Source organism: Passer domesticus, chromosome 8, assembly GCF_036417665.1.
Source record: "Passer domesticus isolate bPasDom1 chromosome 8, bPasDom1.hap1, whole genome shotgun sequence".
Classification (NCBI taxonomy): domain Eukaryota; kingdom Metazoa; phylum Chordata; class Aves; order Passeriformes; family Passeridae; genus Passer; species Passer domesticus.
Window position 1 is genome coordinate 38,159,199 of NC_087481.1, and position 25,538 is coordinate 38,184,736.

The 25,538-nt window shown below is 40.5% G+C and overlaps 1 protein-coding gene across 36 annotated transcripts in view; it reads left to right on the forward strand.

The window, feature by feature from the left end:
• Positions 1-25,538, forward strand: part of NDST2 (N-deacetylase and N-sulfotransferase 2) — a 129,630-nt gene that overhangs the window by 46,552 nt on the left and 57,540 nt on the right. For 27 of the 36 annotated variants that reach the window (XM_064430501.1, XM_064430485.1, XM_064430482.1 and 24 more), the window contains one exon: positions 13,598-13,686. The exons of the other annotated variants lie outside the window; for them this stretch is intronic. The gene's annotated coding sequence lies outside the window, so the exon portion shown is untranslated. The remainder of the gene's footprint in view (positions 1-13,597; positions 13,687-25,538) is intronic. 36 annotated transcript variants of the gene reach the window in all.

Below are 25,538 nucleotides of genomic sequence, written 5' to 3' on the forward strand. Positions count from 1 at the left end.
GTCCCATCTTCCTATTTCCATATTTTATCCAAGAGTTGCTTCAGTTGTTTAAAATAGATGGGTTTGTTACAGTGGCTCATGGAAATAAATAAATGCCAGAAGCATGAGGCCTTATCAGCTGTGAGCAGCTGTACTTGCCTTTACGTTTTAAATCTAGACACCTAAAGTGCAGATAAACAACAAAATTCATTTTTCTGGAAGGAGAAACTTTAAAATTTGTTGGAGTTTGTTGAAGGCTGTTGCATCTCTACTTAAAGTAAACTAGCATTAACATTTTTGGGGAAGGCTCTGACCTCCTTGTTAGAGCGCAGAGTTACAGTTCAAGGTAGTGAGTTTTAATGTTTGTAGTGGTTTGTTTTTGAAATACTGTCTATGCATGGACAGTCATGCTTAACCTAGTATATGGCTTGCATATATGGTACAGCCTAGAGAGTTAAGTTGGATTTCCTTGAGGTATAATCTTTATGCACTCTTTGCAGAAGTGGTTCTTGGGGAATGCCTGAGGATACTGGCAAGTGAAGAAGAATATACTCAGGCAAAGCTTTAGAGGACAGGGTTTTAAACATTATGTGGGAAATATTGCAAATAACCTTTGGTAGCTTGATAGGTTAATTTCTTACCTTAGAATTACTTTGTAGACACAGAAATTTGCTTTACTTCTCCATGGATACATTATTCGGGTAACAAATTATCCATACTGAAATCCTGGGCTCAGATCTGGAAGCAATACATAGGTTTATGTGTGGCTCAGACCCTGAGTTAGTCACCTGCAGAGCCCTCACCAGCTTTGCTCAGAGCTGCTGCTGGTGTCTCTGTTTTGTGCTTCTGAAACATGGGATGCTGGGAAGCTGGCTTTGAAGGTGCTGGAGGAGCATTCAGGAGCCATATGGGATCCACAACTCACAGATTTAGACTAAAGTTCTGGCTCTGCAAGACTTAGAGCCATGGAGCTGATGACAGCAGCGGCTTTGGGAGGGATAACTGGTGAAAGAGTATGTACTGTGATCCCTTCTGCTTTGAGAGATTTGTCAGATCGGGTTTCTTATCAGGCTGCCTTTGTGCCTCAGCTGAATTGTCTCAGAACCTGGAGTGCTGCAAAACATGGTGCAAGGGCACAGGGCTTTGGCCTCTTTGCAGCAGGGTTTGTGTGTTCAGGTTTCCTGCTTATCTGGCTACTCCCATCCCCCAGTATTCTTGGACAGTGGAAAACCAAGTTGGTGTGCTAGTGCTCTATGGTCTATCAAGTGGTGTCTGACCAAGGTAAGAATAAAGTACTTAGTTCTAATTTAATCTTTACACTTCCTTTATTGTGTTACTTCTGAAATGTCATAAAGTACAAGTAATCAAGCTGACTAGTGACTCTTTAGATATGTAGGCCTGTATACTCTTAGAAATTACTTTTTTTCCCTGTTGGTATTGGCACTGAGTTATAAAAGTGTTAGGCTAGATACCCAGCACAGATTCTATCTACCTTATAATAGTACTGTGGTGAAGCACATTAGCATTTACGTACATCAGCATATCCATATACATACATCTACATTTTCAGATGAAAATACTGAGATACAGATTGCAAATTAAGAGTTTACTTGTCTGGCTCTTGGGCAGAATCTCCTGGGTAGAAAAGTAATATAATGTCCTCATGTGTGCTGTAGCTATTAGTATATTAGGTCTAAGGGTTTTTCTTTTTAGCTTTTCTGTTTTGTCCAGTATGCTCTTCAGAGATCAAATTTTTGTAGTACAATTATTCAAGGAGTACCTGAGTATGATGATATTCAGGGGATATTAAGACAAAGCAGTAACCTTCTCCAGAGTGCACCTGTAGTTATTTTTGGCACTAGTTTGCTGTACTTTCAAAAGCAGAAACATTCATTTTGCTTCAAGTGATTTTACCCTCCAGAGCTCAGTGGGATGATTCTGCACAAGATAGGGAGCTGTCACAACTTCAGTCCAATGAGTGGCTTTGATGTTGGGAGCTGAAGCAAACTCTGTTTCAGAACACTACATTTATTTTCTCATCATCACCTTCTGGGAGCAGTGGCAATAAGAGATTATGACTTCTTGTCTCCCAAGTATTCCCTCAAACATGTATCCCTGCTAACTCATTCTCAGCTACTGTACAGGGCTCTCTCTGGCACCAGAAAGCACACATCTTCCAGCCCTTTGACAAGTGCTCATTTTATGTTTCTGTGTGTCTCTTCAGTTAATAAAGTTATTTTGAAAGGGGGAATTTAGAAAGGAAGAGTGGTTACACTTTCTGGGTTTGATTTCTTTGTGTTTAATGTGAGTACCTGTTTCTGGGCTGGGGCTGGCCACTGAAATGTGCTCCTTGTAACAGAGGAGTGTCGCATCACTCGGACAGGTATTGCAGAGCTCACTGGGATTCAGCTGAAGCAGTTTTACCCAGGACGAGGGTATCTATATTAAATTGCCAAGTTTTGTGTTAAACCTGATGTTACTTTTCAGCAGCGAAAGACTCTTTAATCTTCTTGTTAGCATGCCCCAGGGGAGTTGCAGGGACAGTAACATCTGTGCTTGCTGTACAAGGCTGACAGCTGTTTCAGGAGTCGGTTGGTCCTTTTATCCAGTGTCTCTGAATAGCACAGGGAATGTGGGCACTGCACCTTCCTGCAGGAGCTTTACAGGATGGCAGTAAGTAATGGCATTGCAACATGCTGAACCACGGGGCTCCATCACTTGCCTTTGACTTCTGAATACTTCTGAGATCCAGAGCACTCCAGAAAAGTTAGGAGGCATGTTGGTTGCAAGTGAGGGAAAGTCAATAATCAGACAAACACTGAGCTTGGTAAGTGACCATAGATGACTGATTGAATCAGGGCTTTAGTGACTGAATATGGAATGTAAAATGTGCTCTAGAGAGTATCTTGGAGTTCCCCCCAGCCTCAACCTTTCTACGGAATTACCATGTTGAGAGTAAGGGAGTATGATTTCCCTTGACGCTCTTTGTTTCTGTACTGCTTCCTTTTTGCTTATAATTATTCTTTAAAGAAATAACAAAAACCCCTTACAATTTCCATAATTAAGAAACTCTCCCAACAACAGCAACAAAAACCCAAAAAACATAAAAGGGAGGTGTATAGGAGCCTCATTCATCACCTTTTGTCACCAGACTTGATTTGACATCTGAGACTGCAGAGAAAGTTTGGCAAGTGCAATGATTTCCCGTGTGGGGGTAATAAGAGAGAAAAAACCTGTCAGTTGAAAACAGCAGGAGCTGCATTAGCAAATATAAATTAAACAGATGGCTAAGATACTGCAGCTGTCACATAGAAAGTCCAGGAAGATTTTTAGCTCAGAGCTGCAGGAGGCTGTTTTAAAAGGAAAGATGAAAACACCAACAAAGCAAACTTTAGCGTGACGAAGGAGACAGTAGAACCATTCAGATTATTATATGAAATTTATCCAGGATTGTGGTGTTGGTTTGGTTTTGGATTTTTTTTAAATTTATGTTTTCAAATCTTAGGATTCTAAAATTAAGATAGGATCAGATATTATTAGATAATTTTCAGATTTTGGTATAATGGGATTGCTTGCTTAGCAATACTCTTCTGTATGAGACACTGGTTCTGACATTCTCTGGAAAGCAGGGAGACATGTAACACACACCATGCCATTTTGTTCTTTAGCTGTTTGCTTTACAGCTATTTAAAGAAAAACTTCTTATGAAAGAATTTATAAGTAAAATCTTTTGAAAAAGTGGTGTGAAAAGTGTTAACATTTTGGTGGAGGAAGAACCTGCATTTTAGTCTTACATGTTCAATCTTTAGATAACTTTTTTCAGACTAATTTTCAGCTGAGAAGTGACTATTACTTTGTGAAAGGAGCACTAGAACAGCACCCACGTTTGTTACATTAAAGTACAGACATACACTAAAATAAGGACAAGTTGGAAATTCTGTGCTGTTTCTCAGACACCAAAAGGCAATTAATTTTCTAAATGTTATCTCTGCTTTCTTTACTGCAAAAGAGTAAAGAAAGCATTTCATTATGTATTTGTGGTTGACTTTTTAAATCATACTTACTATGCAAGAACGTCTGCATTTTGATTGTACTTCAGCCCTTTGTGCAGAATTAGTATGTCTTCAGTTCTGCCTGTTGTTCTCAAACTTGTGTATTTCTTTACAATAAATATCTTTAGGTACTGTTATATCTAATTCTAAACTTATTCTATATGGATTATTCAAGAGGTACAAAATCTACATATCAAAAAATTATATCTTTTTTCCTTCTGTAGTTATCCTTCCTGCCTTCATCCCCATAAAGTCTGAGTACAGGAGCCCCAGCATGCTCTGAAAGCTGGTGAACTTCCATCCTATTAGAAATAGGAAGTTCATCACTGAGATATGCATGCTCTTTACTGGCTAAATCTTTAACCTGTCCTAGACTTTTTCCCATTCTTAGTGGTTTGGGACACAAATCATGAATGATATTAAAGGTCAAAAGCAACAGCTTGGGCTTGATGAAAATGTATATTCTCAGTCTTCCCATACTGTTCAGGGTGCTTTAGGTGTCTCAATAGAAGTGAGCTCCTCATAATTTAACTGCATTTCTTTTGTGGTTGTGGCTTTGTGTGTAAGTGTGGGAAAGAACAGCTGATCATGCTGAGTAACTGTTGTTTCTACCCTTCAGATATCATTTCTACCCCTGCAGCAACTTTGCACCACTTACAAAGTCCAGAAGACTAGGCGGGAAAAAGCCTCAGCCTGAGTGTATTTCTTTTCTTCTGTTGTTGCTTAAGAGAAATTAAGCTGGCCTTGAAGTATACTTGAACTTGAGAATGATAAATGTGGAATATCTTTGTCAGTGATAGAAGGATGTTTCAGAGTAGGTGACCTTTCAGTGAGAAGCCTGGCCTCAGCCTCTGTGTACTTGCTCCTAGGTTTTGGTTTCCAGTGCTTTAGCAAACTTGGCTGCCAGGACGTACACAGCAAGGGAGCCAGCTGTGCAGGCAGGATCCAAGGCATGCACAAGATTGCATGCTGAAACCTACAAGTTCCCCTTGACTTCTCCTCCTGGGAAGAAATGCAGGGATCAGTCAAGTGTGGTCAAAGGCTCAAGAGAGCCCACAGTTAAGAATGGATGGGAAAGAGCTAAAACAGAGAAGTGAGTTGGATGGGAAGAAACAGAGGGGCAAGATAGCCTTGTACTGAAAGATGGTTAACCTTAGGTTTTCCTGCTGAGTATCCCAAAGGCAAGAATTAACTTTTCCAGCTGCAAGTGTAATTACTGTCTAATGGCCATCTATATTCTCTTCTTCATTTTCATCCAAGCCTTCTAAAGCATGTAAGGCTGCATGGTTGTTTTTCTGTAGGTACAGCAAATTGAGTGCTGTCTGGTCTATGGCTCAGAGCTGATGAGGAAAATGTCATTATAGACATTTGTCTTAAAGTCAAATGTCATGTGTCTTTGAAACAACTCTGTGACAAAAAAATTTGTCATGTGAGGTGTTAATATCAAACTCACTGATTAGGATCAGCTGCTTACATGCAAAATCTGTGATAGTGGAAAAAGAAAACATGGTCCAGCTTTTTTTTAACACTCTCATGACAAGAAAGTATATCTCAGGAAGCAAGTGGTCCCAGCCTTTTGCTGCTGTAGCTTTGGTGTGTATCTTAGCAACTCTGCAAAAAGATTGAACCTTGATGTTTTTAACCCTAGTCCAGAATTGCCATGCCTGTTTTTTTAGGTCAGTGTTGTTCTTATGCTATATAGGCAGCTGCATCAGTGATTGAAACAACATGCAGCAATTATAAATTGCTGCTTATTATTATGCTTATCATTTCTGAGGTCACATAAATGAATCCTAGGTGGAATAAAACAGCACATCAGGTAGTGCTGGTATGTGGGCTGTGTATTCTACAGTGCTAGGTCAGTAAATAATGGGTTACTGATTAATTTACAGTAGTTAGTTTTTTCTAATTTGTCTCAATAGCAGAAGATTGTTAGTTTTGCTTTAAAGTAGTTTTAGCTTTTACTTTTCAGTGGAAAGCAGCTGAATATACCTGCTAAATTTTGGCATCCTTCTCATGCAAAACAAATATTGTCAAATATGGCAATTCCTGTCTTTGGATTTGGATCTCTATTCCAGATTTGAACATGTCTACTCCATAGTAGTTTGTGGAATAATGTTTAGCTGCTTTGTAACCCACCACAGTTTTGAAATATGACTCTGCAAAAGTCTTACACTTTAGAGCATTACTTTTGTCTGTTGGATATTGGAAAATTGTATGCTATTGCACATGGATACGGAGTGATGCCTTTCTAAAATAAATACAGGTATCCACCAGAGAATTGCCTTCCAGAGATGTGAAACAGATGAGTTTCCTTTCCCTGTCTAAGCAAGCCCTTAGGTGATAAGATCTGCTACAGGCTTCTAGCAAGAAGAGAAAATGTTGAAAGGCAAAATGCAGATGCACTACTGCTGGTAGCTTCAGGCTGCCACCCTAAGCAGCTCAGAATAAGGTCAAGCATGTCTAGAAAAATGGCAAGTAGTCATTTGGGAACGTGGCATAATGATGCCTCTCCACCCTTGTTAGGAAACAAATAACAGTTGGATATTTACTGTTGTTTTAAACTTGAGTGAGAAAACTGGGGGTTTGAATGGAAAATAATAATAACAGCACAGTTCAAAAGGATGATCACATGAATTAGTTTCTTGTACTGCAGTCTTTGTTCTTTGGAGTTGTGTAAGTGGTTTCTAGGCATTCATTCTAGTGCTGTTAATACTCTGTTCTTTTCTGTTTGGCAGAATATATCTGAGCAAGGCTTTGTCTTTATTCCCTCAATTATTTTGTATAAAATAGTAAAGTCATATGCATTTGCTGCTAACAGGATCTGTTTACAGAGGCCTTTGCTTCTAGCTTGTTCACATGAATAAATGAACACAGATGCTTGGTAGTGTGAAAGTCATAAATACACACCCTTCATTTGCATTCTCCACAATATGTTGCCCTCAGAATTTTTCAGCATCACTGTTTTGCTAAGATTGTGCAGAAATCACCCTTAGTTGATGTACAATATCCTATGCTAGATTCAGTTAGATACCACCAGAAGTATGCTTCTGCTAGTGTAGAATGTTTTTTTCAGGGAACTGATATTAGCTGTTTTATCAAAATAACTTTTTTGCCTGTGTAAACCACATCTTAACTAGGCAGATTTGCTAGTATAGCTATTTTAGCAAAGCCCTTCTACTGTAGGAAAGACCTTATTGATAATACTGTGAGGTTCCCACAGTAGATGAAAGGCACAATACAAAGGGCTTTACAAACATGAATTAAGCTTCACAACACCCTTATGAAATAAATCATTATTCTAGCTTGCCAGTGGTCTAGTCTCTTTTAATATGAGATGTTTTGCAGAGATGAGAAGAGAAGGTAGAAGATGCAGTTGTGGGGATTAATGTCTGGTAGCATTGCAGTGTTTATAAACATACTTATAACCTGCTCCAATTCCCTGTTCTCTTTGTCTGGTGTTTGAAATGTCCTCACAAAATTAGTGGTTTAGACTATCAAATTGCCTCTGATTGCTGGTTTTACTAATCTTTGGTAAAACCAGGAGTTTGGATACTGACACCTGGCAATTTCTCACTTCTTGAAAACCTGGAGGGCTTTTGTGTCTATGATGTTCTCATTAACACTGGTTTTAACTACATTGCTCTGTCTGAGTTGCATTAGACTCTTGCAGTCTCAGTGTTCATGTAGTAGTTTGGTTAAGGGACTTTAAAGGGAATGGAGAGAGGAATAAAGCTATAGGTTTGTACATGAGTGATTTTAAATTCAAGTCACTCAGATTAGACTAGTCTGATATTGTGTTCACCCACATGGTCTTAGTTTAGACATTTTTGAGTGTTAATTATCATGTCATCTATAATGACATGATCACATTCTATTTATTTCCTTTCATTTTTTAGGGAACAAGGAACAGAAGAATTCTGTTGGGGAGTGTAGGTTTATTTTCTTTTCTACCACTCATCAGCATTGCTTTCGAATTCAGCCTGTATACCTTTGGATCAGGCCCAGGCATTTCTGCAGTTCTCTGTTAAACATCGTATCTTGTATTCTGTACTAATACATCTCTCAAGAATTTAAGATGGCTGTGCAATTCATCCACTTCTCAGTTTAGGGCCTTCAGACAGTGGTAATTGTTTTCATCAAGAATAGCAAGGAACTCACATTTGAAAAGCTGTTCAGATCTGAAATCTGGGTGATGGTGGAGACATCCAGCCTGACTGGGTTCCCTGTCCTAACCCTTCACACACGTTGGGGGAAGTTCAAGTAACTGTTCAGAGGTGTGCCTGGTCCTCCAAGAGGTACTTGATCTAATAGGAGTATTTCTGTGCTCTCATACTGTTTCCACAGCAACAGCACACTTTCCTTTTTTTTCTCCTCTCAAGGTGACTGTTGCCTTGAGAATTAGATAGGTGGAAAAGCTTGGCCCTCTTGTTCTCTGCTGAGATTTTGGTTTGCACAGGTGAAGAGTGGAAGGAGTAGGATGGGGAGAGTGTGACTCTTGGCAGAGACAGTGTAATTATGAAGTGACAGTGGAAGTAATGAGTCTAACTTAACTGTGGCTTTAGTGCTGATAACATGATTGTTTCAAAAGTCACGGCTCTTTCTAAGCTCTGCAGATGAAAGGTTTGGGTCATTAGTGACTGTCATCATAGCCCTTTGAATGTGCTCTTGTAATCCTTTAGAACCCACATCCACTTCATGCACGTGCTCATGAGCTCTATGAAACCACGTTTTTGTTCCTTCTGTCCCCAGCCCTTGGATACTTCATGTGTGTATGTCACATTAAAACTCTTTGTCACAGAGTTTGTCCTAGCACTGTGGGGAAGAGATTCACTTGCTCTACTGAAGTAGGATGTAGATGTTACACCATCTCTTGGGTATGGTACTTGCTGTAAGTATTGAGACACTTCTTTCAAACAAGTACACATGCCTATCTCAACATCTGCTGCAGTGTGGAGGACTAAGAAGCTTTCAATTTTTGAAAGAGTTCCATAGATCTGCCCCTTTTCTTACTATTTAAAGGGGGGTGAGAACAGAAACATGTGGCTTGATACCAGTCTCTTGCTGGGGTTGGTTTTTTCCACCAGTTTAGAAAGCAGTCTCCTCTTATAAGGGTGCCTAACGCAACCCTAAAAACAATTGTTTTATTTTTTTCAACTTTCATTTTGCGTCTTTGTCAGTATGCTTGTCTTAAAAAATAAGCTGTCATCTTTTCATGCAGAACATAAAATTTGTGGTACTGAGCTGTACCCTGTGATTTTTTTTTTTCCTTTACTCCTCTTTCTTAGGAACTGCGTGTTCTAGGGAGCATTGCTGTAAGTGCTGCTCTGCTTTTTAACACACTCACTGACCCACTATATTGTGGAATAATTTAAAATCCAGACAAGTCAATTATATTTGGGAATCTCCATTCCTTTAAGAGTGAATATCTTAAGCAATATCTGTCACTATGTTATGGCTTTTGCAGTAGAGACTTCTGCTTGATATGTGTTGTGGTTCTTTACCATCAGTATTTTAGTGCCTAACAGTTTTGAGTCAGGATGCCAGAAGTTTTTGTTATTTCTCTCTGACAAACAGTAAGTGAATGTGTTGACTGGGAAAACAAACAGCTAATATATGAAACCAAATGATCTGGGGTTATCTTGGAAAGGTACGTTGTTTATAGCTGTCTTTACAGTTCTAAGGCCAAAAATGCACTTGTTGATATAATGCTTATCCATCTAAAATGTTAACGCTGTTCATGATTAACTGTCCAAATCAGAAATGTCATATACATATAAAAGCCAGAAATTAATAAAAATACCTTTTATTACATTTTCATTGTAAGCACATCTGGATGTACTTCTGCTGTTAAAAATCTTACATTTAGTTAAAAGATGAAGAGCATTCCAGTACTGAAGCTTTTTTAAATTGAAAATAAGTTTATGATTGCAGGTCTTGCATTGATTCACTTCAATTCTTTTGGGTTGTATCTAGCTCTTTTTGACTGAACACTGAAGAGAGTGTACACTTTAGTTTGCTCAAGAATTTGCTTATTAAAAGAGCAGAGTAAAAAATTCCATGTCTGTTTAACATTCAGTAATTTGCTATTAAGCTGCTTGACACAAGTTAAAATTTATGTTAATACTGTCTTGATTAAACAGCACTCATTATCACACACTCTGATTTGGCTAAATTGGTTTCCTAGCAGATGTCTCAATAAAGGAACTCACTCTAACATGAGCTCACTCTTGACATGAAATGCTGGAGCATGTCCAAATTAAGTTAGTGTATCGCTGTAGCATTTGGCACTTGCATAGCATCTTTCATTTCAAAGCATTTCACACAGCCATGTATGATATTGGGAAAATGTGTTAGATAATACAATGGCCAAAGCAAATTTATAGATTTTTAAATAGCTAGAGGACATTTTACAATTCCAGCAGATGTCTGGTATCACAATTTTTAATGTTGAGCTCAATGTGTTGTCTAGTGATTTCTAACACAAAACTGAGTTTCCATAGCTTGCAGAAGAAGGTTTGAGTTAAGCCTCTGGGGGTGTCTCCTACTTTTTAAGTAATGTTTTTCATCAGTGCTCTTCAATTCCTCTTTTTTTTGTTCAATTTCTTTTCAAATTATAACCACAGAAAATACTTGTGATTTCTCATCTTTGCCTTCAGTCATTCTTTGGTGACTACCTGCAGCATCACTTAAATCACTTAAGTCATGTAGGCTTAACCAAACACAAATCCAGAGGACGGTTTTTTTGTGTGCTGTGTTAGTTCATAACTATGAGTTAAGACATTCCTCCTTTAGGTCTCACAGTTTGTTTTTGTGTATTTTGTTACTTCAGTTTGTGTGTGCAGGAAAAGCTAATACAAATCATAATTGTGAATATGCAAATCTAAGGATTTTTCAGTGTTTAAATTGTTTGCTTATAATGCACTTTTCCATCTCCCATTTTCCAGCTTTTTCAGTATTCAGAAATTGGATTATAGTTGCAGTGTAGTGCAAAGCAGATACCTGACACATGAGACCTAACAAGTACCTGCCCAATTTTTTTTGCTTAAGAATTAGACTTACTACATTTTGCATTTCCTTAATGGTTGTGTTTATCGATTGTATTTTACAGATAGCATAACTGAGTGCAGACACTGAAGGCAATTTGCCTAAGATTCCCAGTATTTCCTGTAATTCTGGTTCTGTTTTCCTGATTTGATTTGGAATGATTCAATTATGAACTATATGTAATTTCATAGATGTGTGATGTATCAAGTTTGTGGCTCATCAGATAACATTCAGACTCGCCTTTCCCCCCTGCGTGCACCTGTCTGGGTTTTCTTGTAACCACAACTCATTTTATTGGCAGATTTTCCCAAGTTTAATGTTTCATGGGTCATCTTGTAAGGCTGATGTCCATGCTGTGTTACAAGGTGAACACTTCACTTGGATTTCAGCCAACCTCAAAAGCAAAGACTACATTTTCCAAACATGAAAATGATTTCCTGAGTTTGTTAGGTTTCTCTATAACTCAAAGGCGGATGAAGTGGTTTTGCTTAAACGAAGGATTAATATTCCAGTGCTGAAGGCAAAAGTTAAATCTGAGGAGCAATTAACAACAGTCTGAGAAGGTGGAGGAGCTAGGTGGCATAGCCAGGAGGCTGCAGAGCCCAGCCCTCCTGGCCCCCCTTTGATCCTGAAGCCTCTGTAATCTGCTGGCTGCACTGCTGCTGGGGAGGTGCTAAATGATGGAGCTCCGAGTTGGATTTAATGCTGGTACTGTAGCATTTAAAGGAAATGAAGGATATGGCAAGTGAAAACTGAACTGTGAGATCTAGTGAAGCTTTCTGAGGCATTAGGGGTCCTCCCAATGGAGTTCTCTTATATTATTCATGGCCTTTAAGCTTTTAGTCAAGCTGAGCACTCTGCACTCAAGTGTAGAAGTAGAAGGTAAAAGGAAGTTAACCCTATAGTGATACATGGTTAGTTTCTTGCCAAGGCAATTTTTACCATGTGTTGAGGGAATAGAAGCATGTCTGAGAGAGGGAAAAACTGCTTTCAGCTCCGAACTGATCTCAAAGTGCTCAAGCAGGAGTACTCTGCAATAAACCAGTAGGAAGACCACTTGAACCTATATGCAATGCCTGGCGTCCCTTCCTGCCTTAGCCTTCCTCATCAAAGTACCTCTTCTAAGTTTCAAAAGAAGGTATAACTCCAAGCTGCAAAATAAACTAGTACTCAAATATTTCCAGTGATATTATGGAAAGATTTGCTGTAGCAGGCTTCTGTATGTTAAGGCTGACAGAAGTAACCGAGACTTCTCAATGATTCTGTGATCAGGTACCAGAAACCTGTATCTGAATTCCTGCTTGAGTCTGTAGATTTTACTGTGCTCGTGATTGTTCATTTGAATACATTTACCTTCTCTTAGGTAACCTCCTTATGTTTAGGATTTTTTTTCTTCCTCGTGTCCTTCCTACCATTTTTTATCCCATCGTTATGTACATTAAGACTGCATGCTCAAGGGGGCTTTTAGAAAGGGCTCAGAAACAGGAGATTTTTAATGCAGTGGATCTATATTGGTAATTGATCTGGGGTATTAGTGCTGGAGTGGTCTCTCACATCCAGCTTTTACTCCCTGTCTGTTCCCTAGCTGAGGCCTGTTCCCTCTTCTGAGGTTTCACTACAAGCATCCAGAATGTAGAACAGATTGTTGCAGACTAGTGGAGAATGACCTCACTCAGGGACGAAGAGTTACACTGGGGGTAGAGTGGAGAAGGTGACAGTATACAGGAGTCCTTTGCTGCTGTGTAAACTTTAAGATGTATAATTTCAACCTGCTGTAGGTACCTTTTGTTGATAGAACTAAAATATATTCCTTTGGAGCCAAGGGAGATAACACATGGAAAAATGCAATACTTGTGCCAAACACTGATTAATTTATAAGCACAGAATACCTATTTCCCCATGTGCTCACACAATCTTTAAATCTAGATTCCTCCTTTTTTCTTTCATCCTTAAAGAAAACTGTGTTCAAGGGTAATATTTTTGAGAACAGATTATTACTTAGAAGCACAAGGTCTAAGGCTTTTAGTTAAAAGTCAGTTCTGATAATTTTACCTTTGAATGTATGTGTCTTCTAGACTGGAGAGAGTAGTTCTGGTTTTGTTGAAGCCAAGAATTTAAAACATTTTTGACTTGATATAAGTCTTAAAAATAATTTGATTAGAAGACTGTGTGTTGGAGTCCAGCAGTCTGGAATAAAAGGTCTCTGTGAACAGTCTATTTCTCTATGCTCTGGTTCTCAAGAGAAGGTAAAAATGTTTGAGCCACAGCAGTAGGGACCAAGGGGAAAATGATACAGGGCACATAGTGATTAGTCCTAGTTTGAGTATCATAACTGCACCCAGGACCCTTAAAAGACAGAAAGGAGAAGAGTTTAAAAAACAAAACAACATTCTTGTGAAGATTGCTGCTCTGGGATTGTGCTCTTGATTTTGCAGCCTCATAGCTGCATCTGAAATGACCTGTTGCAGTTTTACCCCTTGGACAATGTTCAGGCTACTAAACATTTCTTTTGCCAGCAGATATCAGCAGAGTGTTCTGGAGATCCAAGTGTTACTAATGGGAGCCTTCAAGTGACGACTGAGAAGCTGTGTTGGAAGTTCTGCTCAAAGTATGTTAAGCATTTGTACTTAAGCAGTTAAACTCTTTTTTTACATTGGTTCAACTATGGCATTTCCTTATAATCACTGCTGATGGCAGATAATTTTCTTGATGTGGTGTTTTTGCTCCAGTGTCCTTCAAGACATAGAATCAAAAATAAATGCAGTGGAAAAGATGCTGGAAGTTCCAGAAAGTCTGTGTTGAAGGGCTTCAGCAGACCAGGCTTTCCTACTGCTTGGCTATCATCTTATGAGACACAAGCTTTTACAAGAGCTCTATTCTTGGTTAATTTTTTGAATGATTGCAAAAATTCCAGTTTTGTTTTGTCCTTCTGTAAGTAATACTTTCAGACTCCTTGTATGTTTCTTATTTAAAGAAATCTCTGTAGTGTTACAGCCTCTCTAATGGCACAAGGTGGACTCCCCAGTGCCCTTTCTGCTCAGTCAGTCATAGCAGGAGGTCTCTGTACACTGCCAGGTGTACAGCAGGAGAGCCACATTGGAATTTCAGTGCAGCCTTTGGTTCCTCCCCATCCATAGCTGAAAGGGCACCTTCAGAGCCACTGGGGCAAGGGTGCAAACTTCTCACTTGAAACAAAGAAGCTCTGTGCTAGTCTTCACTGCAGTTAGCAAAAAGGGAATCTATGGGGTTTTCACAGCATGGTTCTGGTAGTGGGAGGGCTACAGGGCTGGTGTCTGTGAGAAGGTATTATAAGCTTTCCCTCTGTCTGATGGATCCAACACCAGCTGGTACTAAGATGAGCCTGCTACTGGCCAAGGCTGAGCCCATCAGAGATGGTGGTAACACCTCTGGGATAAAGGAATTAAGGAGAGGTAAAAGTTTCTCTGTGCAGCAGCACTTGCAGCCTGTGAGAGGAGTGACAAGTGAGAGGAACAGCTCTGTAGACATCAGGGTCCTTGCACAAGGAGGGCAGGAGGTGCTCCAGCTGCTGGGGTGGAGATTCCACTGCAGCCCCAGGTGAAGACCATGGAGAGGCAGCCATCCCCCCACAGCCCATGGAGGTCCATGGTGGAGCAGACATCCACCTGGAGCCTGTGGAGAACCCCACAGTGGAGCAGGTGGATGTGTCCAAAGGAAGCTGTGGCCCCAAGGGAAGCCTGTGCCGGAGCAGGCTCCTGGCTGTGGCCCCATGGGGAGGAGCCCATGCTGGAGCAGCTTTGCTGGCAGGACTTGGAACCCCATAGGGAGCCCCTCTTTTCCTGAAGGACTGCACTCTCTGGAAGGGCCCCATGCTGGAGTGGTTCTTGCTTCCTGTGGGAAGGATTCACCTTGGAGAAGTTGGTAGAGGACTGTCTCAAGTGAGGGAACCCTGTGCTGGAGCAGGGGAAGAGTGTGAGAAGTCCTCCCCATGAGGAGGAAGGAGCAGCAGAGGTGATGTGTGATGATGCACTGACTGCAACCCCTGTTCCCCTTCACTGTGCACTGCTGGGGGATGTAGAGAAAATCAGGAATAAAGTGAAACCTGGAAAGAAGGAAGGTGTTTTTAAGATAATGCTTTATTTCTCATTATCCAAGTCTGATTTGACTGGTAAGAAATGAAACTCATTTTTCCCCCAAGTCGAGTCTGTTTTGCCTGTGACAGTAATTGGTGAGTGATTTCCCTGTCCTTATCTCGACCCACAGGCCTTTCATTATATTTGCTCTCCCAGTTCAGCTGAGGAGGGGAGCGATAGAGCAGTTTTGGTGAGCACCTGGCATCCAGCCAGGGTCAGCCCGTGGCAGGGAAATAAAAAGCAGTAGTCTGAGGGTGATAGAGCAGGGAAACACCACTGTTCTCAGTCAAAAATGTAACAGGAAACTCCTGCTCTGGAGAACAGGTAAGCTTAGCCTGGGAAATAAGGGGGAGGAACTGCAGAAACTGGATTTCACATGCAGCATGCTGGCTCCATTTGAGTGTGCAGCATGTCTGCTATGCTTAAGAATGTTGGTATTTAAATAGTTTTAAGCAGGCTTTGAAGTTGGAGCCATGTGAGTTAAGGTAGAGGTCAGTGTGTTGTAACTGTTAGCTGAACATTGCTGACGACTTTGTGTACTTTTATGTTTTTAAGCTACTTGACCAAAAAAACTAGGTGTATGATTTTTAACCGTAAGTTCAATGTTTGTAATTTTACGTGGCAAACCCCAACAAATCACAGAAGGCTGGTTTTTTTCTGCATCCACACTACCTTTCTTCATGACTTAACTGAATGTATGAAATAATACCCTTGGGCCTGGATTTTTCCTCCAACATGCAGAGAAGCATGTTTTTATGGTTTTAAATTTTAAACCGTGCTTGTCAAGTGTTTTAAAGCAAGGAAATCCCAGGACAGAGAGGAACAGATATCTCCCATTCGAAGCGGCAGAGAGGCGTAATGATGGCTGTGCCTGGGAAACTGGTCCAGAGCGACGCTTCACGCGTCAGCCCCTGCGGGCACTGGCAGCACTGAAACAGAGGAAACTTTAAAGAACAGTATCGATGTAGACAAGCCCAGCACTGCTCATGTGGAAGGAATTAGTCCACAAGATTTTATCTTCTCTTTAGGTTTGCTATTTTCTGCTCATGTCACACCTCCTCGCTCTTCCCTTTCTAACTTCCAGGAGTGCCTTCTCTTGCAGGTGAGGCTCCCCTTCCCTGAGCTGTGTTTGGGGAGGCTGTGAGACACACTAGCAGAGCCTCGAACAAGGGCGTGCAGCTGTATTGCCTGCATTGTCAAGAGTGGTTAGAACACTTGGGGTGGTGATTGCTGCAGGCAAAGTGCTGCTTCAGACCTTTTAAGGTATAGTTGAGTGGAGACTGCACTGGTATAGAGAGGCCAGTATAGGTTGAACAAGCAATTACAGAAGAGCACTCCAGTGCAGGTGAAATGGGAAAGTGTTTCCCAACCCCCTACACCTCCTATTCTCCCCCACCCTCTTTGATGGGAATATGTTTACATAATTTGTAAGAAAACTGCTCTCAAATATCTGTAATTTTATTTATATTCCCAGGAGTAAAAAAACCTCAGGGATCTGTAATTTTCTGTATATTCCCATGGGGACAGCAGAATGTGTGATGTAAACCACCCTTGATCTTTGGCACATCATCTGTCTGTTCCTTCAGATGTTCTCAGTTGTTTCTTGCACTCAGAGGTTGCAGAAAGCAACTAAGCATCAGCCCTGAAGGCACCAATGTCCTGAAATCTTCATTCTGGCCCTCTACCTGTGCCCTTGTTTCCCCAGGAGTTAAGGGAGTTCTTCCAGCTCAAGCCTCAGCCTGCAGTCCCAGCCTGAGTGGCATGGTGGGTGTGCCTGTCTCCTGTCTCTAGCCTTGTTTCCTGGATGGACCCCATGGTCTTGTTCAGTCCTTGGCTCCATCTCCTTTGCTATGAACTCAACACTTGGGTGACCCTTGGACCTGTTCTGTCACTCTCCTTGCTTGGGATTGTCATGGACCTTGTCACCAACACAAGCTCTGCCCATGTTCAGATATGTGTGTCTGAATGTGGCCCTTAAGTGCCCCAGGGTTTCCATTCTTCCTGTTGTGGCAGCCAGCACTTGAGGTACCCTGAGACCATAAGACATGGTGCCACTTAGTCACTTTAGGTGAGAAAAGTAACCACAAGTGATGGAACAAACTACCTGCAAGATCACTTTGTCTTTATGAAGCTTAAATAGTTGAAAAGATTAAAACATGAGAGCAGAGGGTTAGAATGCTTCTTTTCTTGCTGGTGGTATTTCAGTGGCTTTTTTTTTTTCTCCTTAAGCTGTTCCTGCCTGACACCAGCCACCCACACTACTGGTAAACAGCATGTGGCACACAACAAAAATTCTGTTTTCTCTCTGCTCATATTTGCTGCAGGACCAACAGTGGTCTGTCCTTCATATTTAAGGGTTTTGATCCTTAAATCATATTTGAAAGATATCTAGAAATGCTCAAAATGCATACAAAACCTCTTTGATTTTAAAAAGATTGGCCCAGTATTGTTGATTACTGTTATCTTACCTTCTGTTGCAGCTTTGACTGTATGTCTTTCTGTTGTCTCTTTTCTTAAGCTTAAACTAGAAGATCTTTCTTCTGCCTTTCTGTGGCACATTTCATAAGACTTTTTATCACTCTAGTTATACTGATATAATTTATGTGTTTTTTTCTGATGATTAAATTGCTGCTAGTGTGTCTTTTCCATTTTCCTTAGTGGATCAGAGCACCTGTCCATCAAGATTCCAAGTCTTTCCTTTGTCAACAATAGCTCTGTTTAAGAAATACCTTCTATAGAAAATTATTATATTATATTTATCCTAGGTGTTTGCTGTTATGTTTTTCCTTGAAATGGATGTATTTATTCTTTTTCTGATTGGTGTTTATTGTTCTAAATCAAGTATTCTACTTACGAATATGTTTTATAATTCTCTTAACATCAGTGTAATGCTACAGCAAGCACTACAGGATAATTGTGTATGATGTGTAACTATATAATCTCAAATTACTCACATTTTTGCCCTGAGTAGCATTAGTATTCCCTTGTTCTTTTATTAAGAAACCAAATTAATAGCTCTTAATCTGACCAGCCTCTCCTCTTGACTGTTGAGGATTTTTTCATGCGCTTCTTAAACGCATGTTGGATTTTAGAAAACAAAAAAATAAAACAACAACCAAACAAACCCCAACAGACTTTAGATGGTTTCCTTTGTTATTGTCAATTAGTAATTTCAATCCATTACTTCAATGTTCTTCTGTTGTTTTAGGATCAAGTGGTGAGAACTGAACAGGGTTTCACAGTGGAATGCACATGTTAGTTCTTGTACTACTCATCTCTTAGTTTGTTATGCATCTGAATATAACTTAATGTGTATTTTTATTGTCACTTTTTATTGAGTGTACAGTGGACCTTCATTAAGCTGTCTGGTTTTTCCTCTTTTTTTGAGCTAGTAATTCATTTATGACCCTGTTCAACAAGAAGTATGAGTGGTTATAATTTTCACTGTTTAAAACTTTGCTTAAATATAATGTGTCCTCATGTTTCCTCTGCATAATTAAATTCTTCTGAGAGAAATACATGTACATATGAAATTACTGTTTGGATTACAGTTTGTTTGTATTGCCAAAGTGCATAGAGTCCTCTACAGGTCAGGTGCTAGCTGTTTTGGATGCTGCATGAATAGAGCACAAAAGCCCAAGTCCTTCATTTGAACTCATTTGTAAGCTACAGAAGTCAGATTTATTAATCAAAAACTCATTGCACTACCATTTCTGTATCTTTAGAGTACAGCATTTGTGACTTCAAATCTTTGAAATCTACTGTTATGTTTGATTAGTTCAAATAGTTGTATTTTCTGTTCATCAGTATTATGATTTTATCAAACAGCTTGTTTTACATTAGTGTTACGCTCCATTCTTTCTGAATTTCTGTTCTGTATTTCGTACCATGATTTGTATGATATGAAAGTTGTTTCCATATGAATCAGGTTCTGTTTTTCTCCTAATAGAAAATGTTTTTATTAGACTCTCTGTAATCCTCTGCATATGACAAATCTTTTCCTACCTCATTAGTGTGATGTATGCTGGTTTGTAGCCCACTGTGATTGTAGCCTGTTGACTTCTGTCATTCTATTTCATTTCAGTTCTGCTTGTTAGATCGCTCTCTTCTTGCATGGCAGAGTAATTTTCTCTCTCTTTTATATCATTCTTCATCCTACATCAGCCTCTTGAGCCCCAGATGTTACTGATCTGAAAATGGGACAGAAATTAACCCTGAACTCAGAAGACCCCAAACACTCACTTTTACCATTTTGCAGTCTACCATGTATGAATGCATCTTCTGTCTCTCACAGGGAGAACATTTTTAAAGGGGCCAGGTCTGTTTCACAGACTCTGATTTCCATGTCCCTCAGCTGTGAGGGGTACCTGGAGTAACAATGGGCTGCGCAGACAAACCAGTTATCAGGATTCTCCAGCTGTGTTTCCCCCACCTTTTCCTTTGCCCCCTGCCTTGTGGGCTCTATTCAGTGCTGTTCTGTCTATAGGCAGCCTGTTACTAGTAGCTGTCTGCTACATACTCAGGGCTTCTCATCCACTGGTCAGCAATTGCATGTTATTTCATACCACAGCTTCAAAATGTGTCCTGGTGTTCAGAGCTCCAGACAGACCTTGCTTTCTGACGTTGCCTGGGTTATAGAGCTGCCCTGTGCCACGGAGGGTACTGGTCAATGGGGGAAAGCAGCATCTGCTGGCAGAAGATGCTTGGAAGAAAAATACTGGGCAGAGTCCTTCCCTAGAGAGTGCAAAGCCTGCATTTCTATTTCTACCAGCATTCTAAGCAGTCAAAATTAATGTGCTGCGTGCTGGGGCATTTTCTGGTGTTTCCTGGAGCAGGGAGATGCAGGATGGCCCCAGTGCTTGCAGCAGCAAGGTGAGCGATGACATGTGGTGACCTGATTCTGCTGGCATCGGGGCCGTGGGCCTCGTTTGTCAGCACAGCAGCGAGTGCGGGGTCTCACTGTCTGCATCCCTGAGCTTTGCTGGGGACAGGGGAACTCTAGGCGATGAGACTTTTATTTTTGTATTTGTGCGGGGGATGGGGAAAGGGCTGGCTGTTTTGTAAGAACTCCACTGTGATGGATGAACTTTGCTCTTGAAGGATCGAGCTCGGCACGTCCAGAAGCGATTGCGGGGCGAACGAAGGCTCTGCGGGCCGGGAGTGGCGCGGGTGCGCTCTCCTGCCTCGGCCTCCTCGGGGCTCCGTGTGCCGGCCCCTGTGCCCTCGCTTCCTGAGGGAAACAACCCTTGCCCTCCCTCCTCCCGACAGCTCCACTAGGTCCCTAGTGAACCTCAGCGGGAAAAGACGAAATTCTGTTCATGAATAGCTTTACAGTCCCTTTTCTCCCGCCTACCCTGCTCTCTGTCCTGGGAATGTGCTGCCCACACAGTGACCAGAGAGGAATTTGGAGACATTTGCAAGATAATGCCGTATCAAATGTTCCATTCTCACACTTTGTTCTTGAATTTTTCAAAACTGTTTACTACGTGTTTCCTTTCAGTTTTCATAAATAAGCACACTTCTCCCAGCCTAAGAATGGGAGAATGCGTTTCCAAATGTGTGAAGCCATGTAACTGTAATAAATTGCTTTAATTATGAATGGTGTGGTTAGTTTCGGTTAGTTTCTGGAAGCCTATTGTGCATTTCTGCCTGCAACAAGTAGCTTTTCCTGTTTGCTTGCTGCTGTTTATCAGACTGGCTATCCTCCCAAAGTAATCCTCATCCAAATTCTTCACTTAAGAAATGCTCACCAAGAGCCTTTTTGATCTTCAAATGCTTAGTGTCACTTTGTTTGTTGCTCTGACAGACAGCAGAAGGTAGAGTCTAGATTTCTTCATTAGAAATTCAGTGTCTTATGATGTTTTTAAGATACATGTTTTTCATCTGGTTTCTGAAGTTTTTAGAAAGATATAAAATTATAGCTCAAGGGAGAGTGAATACAGTTTCAGCCATCTAGTAAGCACAGGTGGAGGTCATTTATATCATCTTCCTCAGCTCCTGAGGTGGTGGCTCCTGGGAACTTGAGCAGTGCTCTTGCATCTTTTTCTTTAGTTACTGGTTTTCCTGGTAAGTGTCAAATTCTTTACTTTTTTCCCTTTTCTTTAGTGTTTGGGAAGATTGGAGAAATGTGCTATCAAAGTGTTTTGGCTTCCTTATTTTTTGAATGACAATAGGTACAGAAACATAATTATCTTATTTTTACTCCTGGCTGACGAATATTTCTTACTGTTTTTTTCCTGTCCACTGTTGCCTGCATTAGACCTATTTGTTTTTGCTTCACTTGAAAATGAACAAGCTTTCACCTTTTGTAAGGTAGATAGTTTTGGAGTTACTAAGCTGAAGTTATTCCCTATGACAATCAGTGACTTGAGGTGTTAGGAGGTATGAGAAAAGGTCTTACTTTGAAGACTTTGAGCTTGAAGTTGAGAAGGAGGCAGCAAAGATAAAGAGAAGCTTTTCTACTTTCTGTTAGGGGTTTTCCCCTATCTGCAGTGTGGAAAATTTATTCAGTACTGTTGGGATTAAATGCAGAGAAGAACTGACAATAAAAATTTTCTGATCCTCTGTAAAGAAATGAAGTTTCAGAAGGTTTGGAGTCAATTTTGAGAGCTAAAACAACCCTTCATATCATGGTGACCTGTCTGTTCCCATCATATCCCTCATCTTCTCTGAGGGGCTCCAACAGAGCCAGCCACAGTGATCCTAAGTGTCTAGAAATATCCTTTGTGCAGCCCTGCCCACAGCTGGGGAACTGATAGCATTCTTTTGTTCCTCTGCATGAAGTTATCTGTGTGTGCAAAAGGGAGATATTCGCTCTTCCTTCCTGAAGCTTTCTCTGTAGAAGTTTCTCTGCTCTCAGGATACGACCATATTAATGAATTCATCAATCACAATAATCTGATTAAATTGATGGGGGAGAGGGAGCCAGCAGATGAAACAAACAGATTATTTTAAGATATATGAGATACCCAATTAGTAACTGACTCAGCACTTAAGTGAAAGTGTTGCTCAAGAGATTTCCTGGTAACCAATGTAATAAATTACCCTTTATGGCTTTTGTCTTTGAGAAAGGCTCGTGCACTGTTATTAGGAACCTGTAAGTAAAGCAGTAACAAAGTGTTGCACGTAAGAAATATCATTTAAAGCTATATATTGCTTTAATAAAAAAAGTATTGATTTATGTATGTGCATTTCTCTTAGAAATGGACTTAGCTATAGGCAGTATCATGGACAGATTAATATGGATTTTAAGCCTTGAACAGGTACTTCAGCCATGACCTGCTGAATGTGTATTCAGGCATATAGGAAACTGAGACTTGAGTAGGAAGGGAGTTGCTTTGTGTCACTGAGGTTTCAGGGGCAATCCCCTGGAGTACAGAGATAATGGGAGGGAAGCTCTCTGTCAGGGAGCATATGTTTTTGTGGCGATTACACCATGTATAGATTAGGACTTCTGGGAGGGAGGGAATGGGAAGATGTGCTTGGAACATAGGACCATCTGCCAGTACCTTGGCATAGTCATTTCGTTAATGGGAAGCTTTATTAGCTTGAGTCCTGCAGAGATAGACGAGAAAGGCAGCAAAAGAGGCAAAACTGTCATCCAGCTGCCATTGAAAATGGGAAAAGATGGCTCTGATAACCTCTAAAATCTGATTTTATTAGAACTACTTGTGCTGTTCTAGGTAAGAAGATATTAATTTTCTTGTTGCAGAAATTTTTTTTCTAAATTTTGTGGCGCAGTGTGGGATATTCTTTGGTAGGGAAACTATTAAAACTGAGGATGAGCTGGAATAGGAAAGAAGGTGCTAGGAAGAGAAAGGAAGGAACTGTGATTTTTAGTGGGAAGTTTTTTTTTTTCATCAAAATCTTCCTTTTCCCTTTGGTAAACTCTTGGTGAGGTGACCTATTTTGAATGTTGGATATTTAATATTTGTGGTGATACAGGATGACACTTGGAAAATACAACCCTGAGAGCATCACAGTCCCAGCTCTGGCCTATGCCAGGAACCTCAGAGAACATGGCCTGTGTTCCATGGGAGACAGAAAATTAGGGGAATGCTCTGGTTGGACACAAAATAGTGTTCCAGAGGCAAAAAGGCAATGGTTAGAGCCTGTGAACTCTGTTCCTGGTTCCTGTGTCCTCAGGTACCCAGTTCTGCTGCTGACATGGTAAATGTTCAAGCGTGTGTTCTTTTCCTCAGTTTTGCTGTAGATCAGAAAAAACTATACTTAGCCTGTTCTAGAGAGAGCTCTGCTATTCTGTTGACAGAAGGCTTAAATGCTGTTGTGTTTGAACAGTTCTGTTTTTCTTTTGACAGTTGAGTCAACTTGAGTCTTAGTGAGGGTGAGATAGAGCCTTTGCCCGGTGAAAATGGTGGTTGGAAGTACAAAGTGGTTTAAGTGTTGGCATTTGGGAAATTATTTTCCTTTGGTTTAAGAATTCAGGTTAGACTGGTAGTTAAGAATGAAGGGAAGGAATGAGAAAAGAACTGTTTCCCATTAAAAGTCTTACAATCTGCAGGTGCCTTAGTTTGTGGGAGTGTGGGTGTGTTCAGGACAGTGTGAGGGTTATGCAGTTCACCAGCAAGATGGTTTGTTTTCTAAGGCTGGACAAGTTTCTGTTTGCAAATTCTAAGATGGAAAAGGCAGTTTCCCCTTATGTTTTTGCTGATTTATGAGGTAACTCAAGTGGAGCATTGTCTCTGACTTTGTCTGTTGTAAATCTAGGGAAACAAAAGGAACATGCATTTTCAAAAAAAATGAGTAGAAAAATATAGCTTAGGAGTGTCAAAACACCTAAGCAGAGTGATGCTTAACTGAAAGGGGGTTGGTTAGTCATCCACTTTGCAAATTCTCTTTTTGTATTGAGGATGGAAGAAGATTAGTGAGATGAAAATCTATGTTATTACAGAGATAAAAATGGGTTATGGCTGGGTCCCAAAGGAGAAGGAATTTTTTAATATTATTAAAAAGACCCAGCCCTTTGCTGTGATTCACGTGTAATGCTTAGACAATTACACACAAAAAAAAAATTAGTATAGTAGTGTACAGCATGGTGTTTATATCTGTAACTGTATGTACAAATACTGACATAACATAAATTTAGATCCCGACCCAGTGCTTGTTCAATTCAGTGGAAATGCTTCTGATGGTTCTGACAAGCATTTGATCAGATTCTCACACTGACACTTGAATGTCTTTTGAAACTCAGACTGAATCTTCTGCTTTAGAATATTTTTTTCTAACTGCCTTAAAATGGAGCAGAGTTGATTCAAAGTCTTAAAAACTATTTGCCCTGCACATGGACCTTTCTGTGTTTTTTCTACTGAAACACTGATAGTATCATACACTGACAATACTCATTAGCATGTTGCATGATTTTTGCATAGAGTCATAAAACCATAAAATAGCAGAATATGCTGACTTAGAGGGGACCCATCGGGATCTACAAGTCCAACTCCTGTCTCTGTGCAGGACACCCCAAGAATCCCACCATGTGCCTGAACCCATTGCCCAAACTGACAGTTCATGTACTTTCTCTCTCAAGTGGTGGAAGAATGTTGTTGGCCCCACAAGGGCATGGTAGGTCAAGGTTTTGGCTCAGTCTACAAGTCTAAAAGGCTTTTCACTTAGTGAAGCCATAAAGAAACCTCCAGCTGGCTGGATGCCTCTCTTAAAAACACAAGTGTGGCCTTATTCCGAAATGATGCTCAGGGAAAGTTGTGCATGCCTCAATGTTTTGGGATGAGAGGAGTGGGAGGGGGGCCTTTGCTGAGATTCCAGGGAAGCCAGGAAAGTCAGATGTTTGAATGAAAACACAGGGAATTTAATCTGATTGACTCAGAATTACTGTGAAAAGATAGAATAAGACAGGAGAAGAGAAAGAAGGATGGCAGCAGAGAGCTTTTAATTTGAGATATGAAAGGAAATTAAGAAGGGGTGCAGAAATTTTCATTTCATTGCAAGCACAAAAGCTCCTTTAGCTGTTTATGTGAACTATGAAATAGTGGAGCTTCATGCAGTGTTTCCCTTCTGGTAGAACAGCACAGAGCTGAGTGCTGCCTGCACTGGGAGTGTTATGTACAGCTTTACTTTAGTGCCTTTCTGGGTCAGTGGCTCTCAAACAATGCCACACAGAGCTGCTTTAGTTGTGTTTCCATGAGTCAGTCTGTAAGTACTGACACTTCTCCCTGTTCATTACCCAGGGTCCTAGAGAATCTGCAGGCTTTTCTGACTGCTAATCTCAAAGCATTTGTGGTGTTCCTTGAACTCAGGTTGGTTGATCATCTTTTTTTCAGATGCCATTCTTCCTTACAATTCAACCACAGTCGGATTATTGACTTTAAAA